We start from the raw sequence: 12898 nt of genomic DNA, 5'->3' as shown, positions 1-12898 counted from the left end.
GTATTTCATTTCATATAACATTTCATATAACTTTCCAATAACATGCGAAACAATAAGTGAAAGTGATAAAGTACACTCTCACTTGGATCAATCAACATTCAACATCTCAAGTACAAAGATCAAAGCCATGTAATAGCACATAAGTGAGTAGTACACTCACCAAGCTAGCACAATGTGGTTTCAAACACTTTAGTCAAAAGAGCGTTGTGCACCACCGTCACGCCCTAAAAACATGCAAACAAATACAATGAGACTCGATAACGAGTCATAAACCAAGGCCAAACATGACCCCAATAAGGTTCCATAAACATTTACAAACAATAGAGGAAACCAGAAATTTCGGAAATGTAACTAGCATTGGCCCGGAAAAATACAGTTTTGACGTCATTTTGCGGTAATGGCACAACTCTCACTACAATTATCGGATGGGGGTGTAAGACCCACCATTTCGAAGCCAAGAAACAGAGCTACAATAATGTAGAAGGTCACTCAATCCAGTTCCTAACACAACTAGGTCAAATATGCAAAATACTATACCAGAATTCCCAAAACAGGTTTGCAAATCACACAAAACTGTAATTACTATAACTCAGTCTATACAAGTCCAAATGCCGAAATTCTAAAGGCATACGTTAGCTAAGACATCCAGCTACATTTCATCAGAAGACACCAACTCCAAAATCCAAACCAATTCCAGTCAAAATGGCCAATTACTATCGTAGTTTTCGCATTCTGATCAAAGCAGAACAGCTACAGTAATTTCGTCATATCTCACTCTACACTACTCCAAATGACCTGAAATTTTGTAGGCACCTTTAAAATATCATTCCCTAAAACTTTCATGTTTTGAGCTAAGGCCAATTCGGCCTCTATCTAGTACCTAAAAATTCGGACAGAATGTACCCTTAAGAACCCTAGATTTTCCAATTTTCTTCCAAAACAGAAATTGGTTGCAATTAATCACTTTTCCCACCTCCTTAAGTCATTATAGATCATTTCCATACATCATAGAGAGCCACACCATCATGCTTGAATTAAAACAGAAAATTTCCCAAAAATAATAAAAAGTCATCAATTCAACCACAAATCAAGAATTAATCCATAAACTTGCATCTTCTACTTCCACTAAGCATGATTTGAGCATCAATTAAAGAAGGAGGGTGGTTCTTCACAACTTACCTTTAAAACAAGAGAGAAAGAGCTATGGGTCACCTTAACCTTCCAAATAACTTCACACAACAACTCACCACCACTACTTGAAGGTGTTTTATGGAGAAAAATCAAGGTTGGATGGTTGGTTTTGATGATTGAAGCAAGATTGAAGCCAAAACTTGAAGAGGTTTTCTTTCTTCCTTTGAGAGAGAGGGCCGGCACTTGAGAGGAGAAAATGGTGCAATTTTTGGTTAATTTTGTGATTTATTTGGTCAATGGTAAGACATGGAATAGTAGTCTTAAAGGTAACCCAATCAAATGGTGACACTTGTCACCCAATTTAATGCAAGTCTATCACTTTGTTCCCTCTCACATCAATCCAAATAGCTTCCTCTAATTATCTCTTAACACCCAATAAAATAATTCCAGTATCTAAAATTTAATCTAGTTGGCCGAATTTTTCCAGACTTTTCGCACTAGTGGGTCCACATCCGGTATCTGCTCTTAATTTCTCAAAATCTATTCGATACTAGAAAAATCATCTAAAAATTATATCTGCTCCTTAAATTTATCTAGAAAAATTTTCTAATCACGAAAATGCAGAAAACAAGTCATGAAAAATAATAAAACTTAGAAAAATGAAAATTACGGGTTCTCACAATCTGGGCAGCGAGGGAATTGAGGGAAAAGAAGTAAAGGAAAACTGAAGAGGTGAGCGAGAGAGCAAAGACGAACTGGAGGGCGTTGAGAGTTGGAGATAGATCGAGAGCTGGAAGAGGAGAAGGGAGAAACGAGAAGGCCAAGCAAGGAACTGCTACTGGAATTGCTGTCGGAAGTGAAAAGCTGCTACCACTGCATTCTGCTATCATTAGTTGCGAATTTCCAACGAAAGAGAGACCACTGTAAGCTATTCTCTCTTTTTAAACCCCAAGTTCTCTGCAGGCGCGGATTATTTAAGCTTTCCAAGCATATATGTGTGTGATTGGAAATTGTGAACCTAAATTTGTTAGTTATCGTGTTTCTTTCCTGTCATAAAGAATGAAACGGGTGTCATCTGTGGTTGATCTTTCATGACTCAAAGATGTTGCCTTTTTGCTGTTATTCCGTATGATGGGGGTCTGAAATTTGTTTGGTGTTGATTATATTTCGTCCCTAGGCTTTGATTTAGTATGCAATATCCCAGCTTTGAAAAAAAATAAAAACATTTACTTAGTCTGTCCGTTTGAAATACTGGATAGGTTGTGAAGAAAAGTGGCCTGTTTCATTTCCTTTTTGAATCTGTTTTGGCCTGTTCGGATGTTAGAGTCTTGTTCTGGTTGTTGCTGAAACTTTTAATTTGATTGAAATCTGGGATTTGTTGTTCATTTGATACACCACATGTATGTCCAAACCAAAGTTTCATCTTCACGTATCCTGGCTGCATCAGAATTGCAGAAAGCATTATTGTGAAGAGGAAAGTCTTCGAACCATTTTGTATGAAAGTTTTACATGATTTCCTTTGAAGTTTTTGTTTGTTTGGATTGTGGTAGCTATGTGTTTTGTTGTTTAGTTTAAAGTTATGATTTTTGGTTGAAAAGTTTGATCAAAGTTGTGTGCTTGGGTCTGAAATCTGCGTTGGAAACGAACGGCAGCAGGCTTTCACTTTGGTTACAGATTTTTGGGTTTGATTGAGGTTTGTGTTTTGTATGTTTTTCAATTGGTATACCATGAACAAGTTCATCGCAGGTCCCTTCCTTAGCATCTTAGCTGCATTTTTCATAGTTAGGCTGCTTTAGTGAACTTAATAGAAGTAGATAATTGTGTTCGAGCATGGGTTGAAGCCTTGCATTTCGGTTTGGTTGTTAAATTAGTGGAGCTGGTTTGAGTTCTTGCACGCAAATATATCTAAGCTGAAGTAAAAAGAAGCAAAAAGCCGCTGTGTGAGAACCCGTAAATACCCTAAAAATTTTCCTAGGGTTTTAGTTCCCTTAATTGCATAATTTTTGCATTTTCTGGCTTAGAAACATTTTCTGGGTTGATTTTATGAGCAATTATAGTTTTTAGATGATTTTTCTAGTATTGGTGAGTTTTTAGAAAATTAAGAATATATACTGGACGTGGGACCCATTAGTGCGAAAAGTTCGAAAAAATTCGGCCAATTAGGTTAAATTCCGGATACTGTGTAAATTTTATCGGGTGTTAAGAGATAAGTAGAGTGTGTGAAGTGATTGATGTGAGAGAGAAAAGAAGTGATAAGAATGCATTAAATAGAGTGACAAGTGTCACCATGTTATTGGTTTTCCTTTAAGATTTACTATTCACAATTTTGACTTTTTTGACCAAAGGATTAAATATCCAAAAATTGCATAAAATTCACAATTTTTCTTCTCTTGTTGGCCGGCCCTCTCTCTCAAGTTCAAGGAAGGAAGAAAACCTCTTCAAGTCTTGATTTCTTCTTGCTTCAATCCATAACTCAACCAACTAAACTAGTTTCTACTCCATAAAATCTTTCTAGTTGGTGTTAGTGGTTGATTTGGTGAAGTTTTTGGAAGAGCTAAGGTGTCCAACACCTCTACCTCTCTTGTTACTAGGTGAGTGGTGTGTGTATCTTCCTCCTACATCTAATGATGCTTAAGTTATGCTTATTAGTGATTAAAGTGCTGAAATTTCTGGTTTTATCTTGACTTGAAGTGATTTGGTGAAGTTTTCCATTTATTGATGATTTTTCTGGTTTATGACCGAGGGTTTAGCCAACTCCGTATTCATGGGAGAAATTGATGGATAGTTTCATGTAATTTATTAGGTCCCTAGTACTGAATATGAACCGAAAATAAATCCGAAGATCAGATCTACTGGTGTATAATGGATTAATCTAGTCGGAAACTTGGTGAGATTTTCTTGTGCGCAACATATATTATGATTGGTTTTGTGACCATATTCCAACTTTTATGGAAATTTGAACTCCGAAAGTATTGCATTGGGTTGGTAAGAGAACTCGAACTGTCTGGAACCGATTAGACTGAGCTTACTTGAGACTTGAACCTGTTTAGGCTAGTGTGGCCTTACATACCTAATGTGGATTTGAATTTGTGACTGCTTAAGAATGTGAATTGGCTGGACAGAGACTAGACCATTGTGTTCTTACTCGTACTCATGATCCTTGAGGTTGAACTTGAACTTGAACTTATACTTTTATTCGTGCTCATGCACCATGAACCTGAAGTATTTGGATCTGCTTTGACCCTACTCTTGAACTTATTCGTACTGGTGTGACTGTAGACCGGCTACTACTCTTTTGTAGCGGTTGAACTGAACCTCTCTGGTGGGGCATTGCCTGTTGTGTTGTCCAGCACCACCAGGGATGACATTTTGCACTGAGGCTTTTGGTGAAGTTTAGCCGTTGAGCTAGCTTGTTGTGTTGTCCAGCACCACCAGGGCCAACTTACTGAACTGAAATTCTTTGGTGAAGCATAGCCGTTGTGCTAGCTTGTTATGTTGTCCAGCACCACCAGAGATGAATTTTGATCTAAAGCATCACTATACCCTGAATTTCTTCCAAATATCTGGGACCTTGCGTCCAATTTCAAGCCTTTTGCCTGTTTTATTTGGGTACGTGATTAACTCCCTATTGAACTATGACCATTTGATAGGTTGGATTGGCGTGATATGTAGTACTTGGATTATATAGGCCATGCTTTCCTGGATCATGAATTACGATAAGTGAGATTCGAATGATTTTTAGTATTTGGCCGACTTTGGGGAAAAACAAATTGGACCTGGTGAATACAAGTTGGAATAGATTGAATCCCAATGCTTGATTGGTTTCTGAGCGATATCTTGACCGGATCTATATTAGTTAGAAGGCTCGAGTGACTCTTGAGGGATATTTGATCTGATTAGTACAGGTGGAATGTCGAGGACGACATTCTTTTAAGGAGGGGAGAGTGTGAGAACCCGTAAATACCCTAAAAATTTTCCTAGGGTTTTAGTTCCCTTAATTGCATAATTTTTGCATTTTCTGGCTTAGAAACATTTTCTGGGTTGATTTTATGAGCAATTATAGTTTTTAGATGATTTTTCTAGTATTGGTGAGTTTTTAGAAAATTAAGAATATATACTGGACGTGGGACCCATTAGTGCGAAAAGTTCGAAAAAATTCGGCCAATTAGGTTAAATTCCGGATACTGTGTAAATTTTATCGGGTGTTAAGAGATAAGTAGAGTGTGTGAAGTGATTGATGTGAGAGAGAAAAGAAGTGATAAGAATGCATTAAATAGAGTGACAAGTGTCACCATGTTATTGGTTTTCCTTTAAGATTTACTATTCACAATTTTGACTTTTTTGACCAAAGGATTAAATATCCAAAAATTGCATAAAATTCACAATTTTTCTTCTCTTGTTGGCCGGCCCTCTCTCTCAAGTTCAAGGAAGGAAGAAAACCTCTTCAAGTCTTGATTTCTTCTTGCTTCAATCCATAACTCAACCAACTAAACTAGTTTCTACTCCATAAAATCTTTCTAGTTGGTGTTAGTGGTTGATTTGGTGAAGTTTTTGGAAGAGCTAAGGTGTCCAACACCTCTACCTCTCTTGTTACTAGGTGAGTGGTGTGTGTATCTTCCTCCTACATCTAATGATGCTTAAGTTATGCTTATTAGTGATTAAAGTGCTGAAATTTCTGGTTTTATCTTGACTTGAAGTGATTTGGTGAAGTTTTCCATTTATTGATGATTTTTCTGGTTTATGACCGAGGGTTTAGCCAACTCCGTATTCATGGGAGAAATTGATGGATAGTTTCATGTAATTTATTAGGTCCCTAGTACTGAATATGAACCGAAAATAAATCCGAAGATCAGATCTACTGGTGTATAATGGATTAATCTAGTCGGAAACTTGGTGAGATTTTCTTGTGCGCAACATATATTATGATTGGTTTTGTGACCATATTCCAACTTTTATGGAAATTTGAACTCCGAAAGTATTGCATTGGGTTGGTAAGAGAACTCGAACTGTCTGGAACCGATTAGACTGAGCTTACTTGAGACTTGAACCTGTTTAGGCTAGTGTGGCCTTACATACCTAATGTGGATTTGAATTTGTGACTGCTTAAGAATGTGAATTGGCTGGACAGAGACTAGACCATTGTGTTCTTACTCGTACTCATGATCCTTGAGGTTGAACTTGAACTTGAACTTATACTTTTATTCGTGCTCATGCACCATGAACCTGAAGTATTTGGATCTGCTTTGACCCTACTCTTGAACTTATTCGTACTGGTGTGACTGTAGACCGGCTACTACTCTTTTGTAGCGGTTGAACTGAACCTCTCTGGTGGGGCATTGCCTGTTGTGTTGTCCAGCACCACCAGGGATGACATTTTGCACTGAGGCTTTTGGTGAAGTTTAGCCGTTGAGCTAGCTTGTTGTGTTGTCCAGCACCACCAGGGCCAACTTACTGAACTGAAATTCTTTGGTGAAGCATAGCCGTTGTGCTAGCTTGTTATGTTGTCCAGCACCACCAGAGATGAATTTTGATCTAAAGCATCACTATACCCTGAATTTCTTCCAAATATCTGGGACCTTGCGTCCAATTTCAAGCCTTTTGCCTGTTTTATTTGGGTACGTGATTAACTCCCTATTGAACTATGACCATTTGATAGGTTGGATTGGCGTGATATGTAGTACTTGGATTATATAGGCCATGCTTTCCTGGATCATGAATTACGATAAGTGAGATTCGAATGATTTTTAGTATTTGGCCGACTTTGGGGAAAAACAAATTGGACCTGGTGAATACAAGTTGGAATAGATTGAATCCCAATGCTTGATTGGTTTCTGAGCGATATCTTGACCGGATCTATATTAGTTAGAAGGCTCGAGTGACTCTTGAGGGATATTTGATCTGATTAGTACAGGTGGAATGTCGAGGACGACATTCTTTTAAGGAGGGGAGAGTGTGAGAACCCGTAAATACCCTAAAAATTTTCCTAGGGTTTTAGTTCCCTTAATTGCATAATTTTTGCATTTTCTGGCTTAGAAACATTTTCTGGGTTGATTTTATGAGCAATTATAGTTTTTAGATGATTTTTCTAGTATTGGTGAGTTTTTAGAAAATTAAGAATATATACTGGACGTGGGACCCATTAGTGCGAAAAGTTCGAAAAAATTCGGCCAATTAGGTTAAATTCCGGATACTGTGTAAATTTTATCGGGTGTTAAGAGATAAGTAGAGTGTGTGAAGTGATTGATGTGAGAGAGAAAAGAAGTGATAAGAATGCATTAAATAGAGTGACAAGTGTCACCATGTTATTGGTTTTCCTTTAAGATTTACTATTCACAATTTTGACTTTTTTGACCAAAGGATTAAATATCCAAAAATTGCATAAAATTCACAATTTTTCTTCTCTTGTTGGCCGGCCCTCTCTCTCAAGTTCAAGGAAGGAAGAAAACCTCTTCAAGTCTTGATTTCTTCTTGCTTCAATCCATAACTCAACCAACTAAACTAGTTTCTACTCCATAAAATCTTTCTAGTTGGTGTTAGTGGTTGATTTGGTGAAGTTTTTGGAAGAGCTAAGGTGTCCAACACCTCTACCTCTCTTGTTACTAGGTGAGTGGTGTGTGTATCTTCCTCCTACATCTAATGATGCTTAAGTTATGCTTATTAGTGATTAAAGTGCTGAAATTTCTGGTTTTATCTTGACTTGAAGTGATTTGGTGAAGTTTTCCATTTATTGATGATTTTTCTGGTTTATGACCGAGGGTTTAGCCAACTCCGTATTCATGGGAGAAATTGATGGATAGTTTCATGTAATTTATTAGGTCCCTAGTACTGAATATGAACCGAAAATAAATCCGAAGATCAGATCTACTGGTGTATAATGGATTAATCTAGTCGGAAACTTGGTGAGATTTTCTTGTGCGCAACATATATTATGATTGGTTTTGTGACCATATTCCAACTTTTATGGAAATTTGAACTCCGAAAGTATTGCATTGGGTTGGTAAGAGAACTCGAACTGTCTGGAACCGATTAGACTGAGCTTACTTGAGACTTGAACCTGTTTAGGCTAGTGTGGCCTTACATACCTAATGTGGATTTGAATTTGTGACTGCTTAAGAATGTGAATTGGCTGGACAGAGACTAGACCATTGTGTTCTTACTCGTACTCATGATCCTTGAGGTTGAACTTGAACTTGAACTTATACTTTTATTCGTGCTCATGCACCATGAACCTGAAGTATTTGGATCTGCTTTGACCCTACTCTTGAACTTATTCGTACTGGTGTGACTGTAGACCGGCTACTACTCTTTTGTAGCGGTTGAACTGAACCTCTCTGGTGGGGCATTGCCTGTTGTGTTGTCCAGCACCACCAGGGATGACATTTTGCACTGAGGCTTTTGGTGAAGTTTAGCCGTTGAGCTAGCTTGTTGTGTTGTCCAGCACCACCAGGGCCAACTTACTGAACTGAAATTCTTTGGTGAAGCATAGCCGTTGTGCTAGCTTGTTATGTTGTCCAGCACCACCAGAGATGAATTTTGATCTAAAGCATCACTATACCCTGAATTTCTTCCAAATATCTGGGACCTTGCGTCCAATTTCAAGCCTTTTGCCTGTTTTATTTGGGTACGTGATTAACTCCCTATTGAACTATGACCATTTGATAGGTTGGATTGGCGTGATATGTAGTACTTGGATTATATAGGCCATGCTTTCCTGGATCATGAATTACGATAAGTGAGATTCGAATGATTTTTAGTATTTGGCCGACTTTGGGGAAAAACAAATTGGACCTGGTGAATACAAGTTGGAATAGATTGAATCCCAATGCTTGATTGGTTTCTGAGCGATATCTTGACCGGATCTATATTAGTTAGAAGGCTCGAGTGACTCTTGAGGGATATTTGATCTGATTAGTACAGGTGGAATGTCGAGGACGACATTCTTTTAAGGAGGGGAGAGTGTGAGAACCCGTAAATACCCTAAAAATTTTCCTAGGGTTTTAGTTCCCTTAATTGCATAATTTTTGCATTTTCTGGCTTAGAAACATTTTCTGGGTTGATTTTATGAGCAATTATAGTTTTTAGATGATTTTTCTAGTATTGGTGAGTTTTTAGAAAATTAAGAATATATACTGGACGTGGGACCCATTAGTGCGAAAAGTTCGAAAAAATTCGGCCAATTAGGTTAAATTCCGGATACTGTGTAAATTTTATCGGGTGTTAAGAGATAAGTAGAGTGTGTGAAGTGATTGATGTGAGAGAGAAAAGAAGTGATAAGAATGCATTAAATAGAGTGACAAGTGTCACCATGTTATTGGTTTTCCTTTAAGATTTACTATTCACAATTTTGACTTTTTTGACCAAAGGATTAAATATCCAAAAATTGCATAAAATTCACAATTTTTCTTCTCTTGTTGGCCGGCCCTCTCTCTCAAGTTCAAGGAAGGAAGAAAACCTCTTCAAGTCTTGATTTCTTCTTGCTTCAATCCATAACTCAACCAACTAAACTAGTTTCTACTCCATAAAATCTTTCTAGTTGGTGTTAGTGGTTGATTTGGTGAAGTTTTTGGAAGAGCTAAGGTGTCCAACACCTCTACCTCTCTTGTTACTAGGTGAGTGGTGTGTGTATCTTCCTCCTACATCTAATGATGCTTAAGTTATGCTTATTAGTGATTAAAGTGCTGAAATTTCTGGTTTTATCTTGACTTGAAGTGATTTGGTGAAGTTTTCCATTTATTGATGATTTTTCTGGTTTAATTGGATTATGATGGTGTGGTTGTTTGTGATGATTGGCAATGGCCTATAATAACTCTAGTGGGTGTGAAATGTGGATAAATGCAACCAATTTTGGATTTGGAATGAAAACTGAAAAGTTAGGGTTCTTAAATCCCCAATTCTGTCTGGTTTTGGATCATAGGGTTAGAGGCCGAATTTGACTTTTCTCAAAACATGAAAGTTGTAGGTATTGATGTGTTCGAGGTGCCTGTAAAATTTCAGGTCATTTGGATTAATGTGGAATGAGTTATGACGAAATTACTGTAGCTGTTCTGCTTTGGACAGAATGCGAAAACTGTACTGGTTATTGGCCATTTTGACTGGAATTGGTTTGGATTTAGTTGTTGGTGTCTTCTGATGAAATGTAGCTGGATGTCTTAGCTAACATATGCCTTTGGAATTTCGGCATTTGGACTTGTATAGACTAAGTTATAGTAATTACAGTTTTGTGTGATTTGCAAACCTGTTTTGGTAATTCTGGTATAGTATTTGGCATTTTCGACCTAGTTAAGCTAGGAACTGGATTGAGTGACCTTCTTCATTGTTGTAGCTCTGTTCCATAGCTTCGAAGCGGTGGGTCTTACACCCCCATCCGATAATCGTAGTGAGAGTTGTGCCATTACCGCATTATGAGGTCGAATCCGGTTTTCTTTCCGAGGCCTAAGTTTAAGGCCTTTCTTAATTCCTGGTTTGCTATCATGCTTGTATATGTTTATAAAACCCTATTGGGGTTGTGATTGGCATTGCTATATGACTCGTTATCGAGTCTCATTGCATTTGTTTACTTGTTCTAGGGCGTGACGGTGGTTCACGACATTCCCCTGACGGAAGTGCATGAAATAGCACTTATTTGATTTGTGAGTATACTACTCACTTAAATGTTATAATGTGGCTTTGTTATATGTGTAATTGATGCCTTGAAGGCTTATTTGCTTATTGAAAGTGATTAAGGTGAGGGTGTACTTGACCGCCCTCACCCCTTGTGATTTTATTCATGGTTAATGACTGTTCACTGAAATACTGTACTGGTTATATGAAATACTGAATTCCACTCATGGAAACTGATTTGGTGTCGTTTGGATGAATGTCCAACGGCTTTACTGTATCACTGAGCTCAACCCCGTTTGGTAGTCAATTGGATCGATGCCGGCGAGGGCTTGGTCGTGAAAATTGTCTTGCCACGGGGACTGTACTGAGGAACCTTGTAGTAATGAGACTCTTGGTTCCGGTATACTCGAGTATTACCAAAAGTGACTGAATGGAGTGCGGGCCCGGTTGGGGTATGATTGGTGGAAGGAAAGGAAGTAAAGTGAGGTCTACGGTTTTGGTACTTTTAACATTGACGGAGGGTCAATGAGGTTGGATCAAGATTGCAAGTGTGGAAATGGGCTCTTGAGAGCCAACCGTATCCTTTCACTGGTTTGATTTATCTCTTAATTGCATTTTTGAACTGAACGGTTATGATTATGTGATCTTGACTGCTTTTGTGTGATAGTTGCTCACTGGGCTTTAGCTCATACCGTGCCATTTGTTTTCCTTACAGGAAAATGACCACTTTTGGAAAGAATGTGCTAGTTGGTTCAAGTTGAGCTCATGTGAATGTATATTTTGAATAGCTCCTTGAGGGTGAAAACCCTAAGTGTTTTGTTGCAACCAATGGTTGGCTTGTAAATGGTTATTTGTACATGTATGAACTAGTTGAATATTTGATATGCCGTCTTGGCTTGCAAATGTTGGTTTCCAATGTATATATATGTTTGGTCGATGCTTGGTTGGATTTCGAACTGATACGCGTTTCAAACGGAAAAGAAAAAAAAATTTGGAAAAGGAAAGGGCCAAATCCGGCCGGATTCTGACGTGTCCTCTACTGTTCATCGTGGCTTCGATTTTCGTTTTTTTTTATTTTGTGATTTTGACCTATTTGTGCGCGTTGGTAAGCTCCGGAGCGCATTAGATCGACGTTAACTGATCCGTAGTCCTGGCGAGAGCTGGGCAGGCAGTCCGCTAACCCCTTTGGTTCGCCTTAGGGGAAAGTGGGGCTGTTACACGCTGCATTCATTCGTGTGTCTTTGCTGTTTTCTTCTCCGCAACAGCCCACAACCAAAGTTTCGGTCATCCAATTTGCTGTTTGATCTTATGTTGGAAAGAGGAATTGGATAAGAAGTGTTGGGTTTGCATGTTTGGGGCTTGAATCATGTTCGAATGCTTGCTGGAAAAATAAACAACCAAGTTGCCAAACCATTTTTGCATGTTTTTCTAGAATTTTACATGATATCTTTTCTAAGTTTTCTGCTTGTTTGGATGGGGGTGATTATGTAGTTTGTTGCTTAGTCTAAAGTGGTGATGTTGGGTTAAAAAAAAAATCTAATCAAAGCTGTGATTAAGAAATCTGAGTTTGAAGAAGAAAATGCAGCAGGTTTCATTTTGGTTGCTAGAGTATAGAAAGTAGTTGCAGAAGTTTGTTTTCCTTCGTGGATTACATGGTTTGCATGAAAATTTTCAATAATTGCACTTTGACCCCTTGGCTTCTAACTAATACTGCTATGACCCAATCAATTGAATAATCTCCTCAATTTGGACCTTGGTAGTTTTAATTTTACAACTTCATTGCTTGTTTGCTTCAATTAACTACTATGCCTTGTTTCAATTGCACTTAAGTCATGACTTTAGGGGTTTTTATGATCAAGTGAGCTTTGTATTTGCACATTTCTTTTAATTTTTCTTAATTAAAGTGGTACCTTGACCTTTTTATTGTTTTGAAGCCATTTTTCCTTCATTTGCTTACCATTGCGAGGGAGGTACACTCTATCATTTATTTTTGACTTTATTTGACCCTACGTGCGTATATGTGTCTTATGTGTGCAATTGCATGACTTTAAGTGTTTATTTCATTTTCACTTTATTTATTTCTTTAGTTGCTTAGTTTTTGCTTTAATTTTAGTTCAATTTTATCATTTGGGAGGCACTTGAATGCCAAGTTGTAATAGTTAGGTTT

This window comes from Coffea arabica, chromosome 10c (genome assembly GCF_036785885.1).
Source record: "Coffea arabica cultivar ET-39 chromosome 10c, Coffea Arabica ET-39 HiFi, whole genome shotgun sequence".
Classification (NCBI taxonomy): domain Eukaryota; kingdom Viridiplantae; phylum Streptophyta; class Magnoliopsida; order Gentianales; family Rubiaceae; genus Coffea; species Coffea arabica.
Note: the sequence above shows the minus strand (reverse complement) of the source record.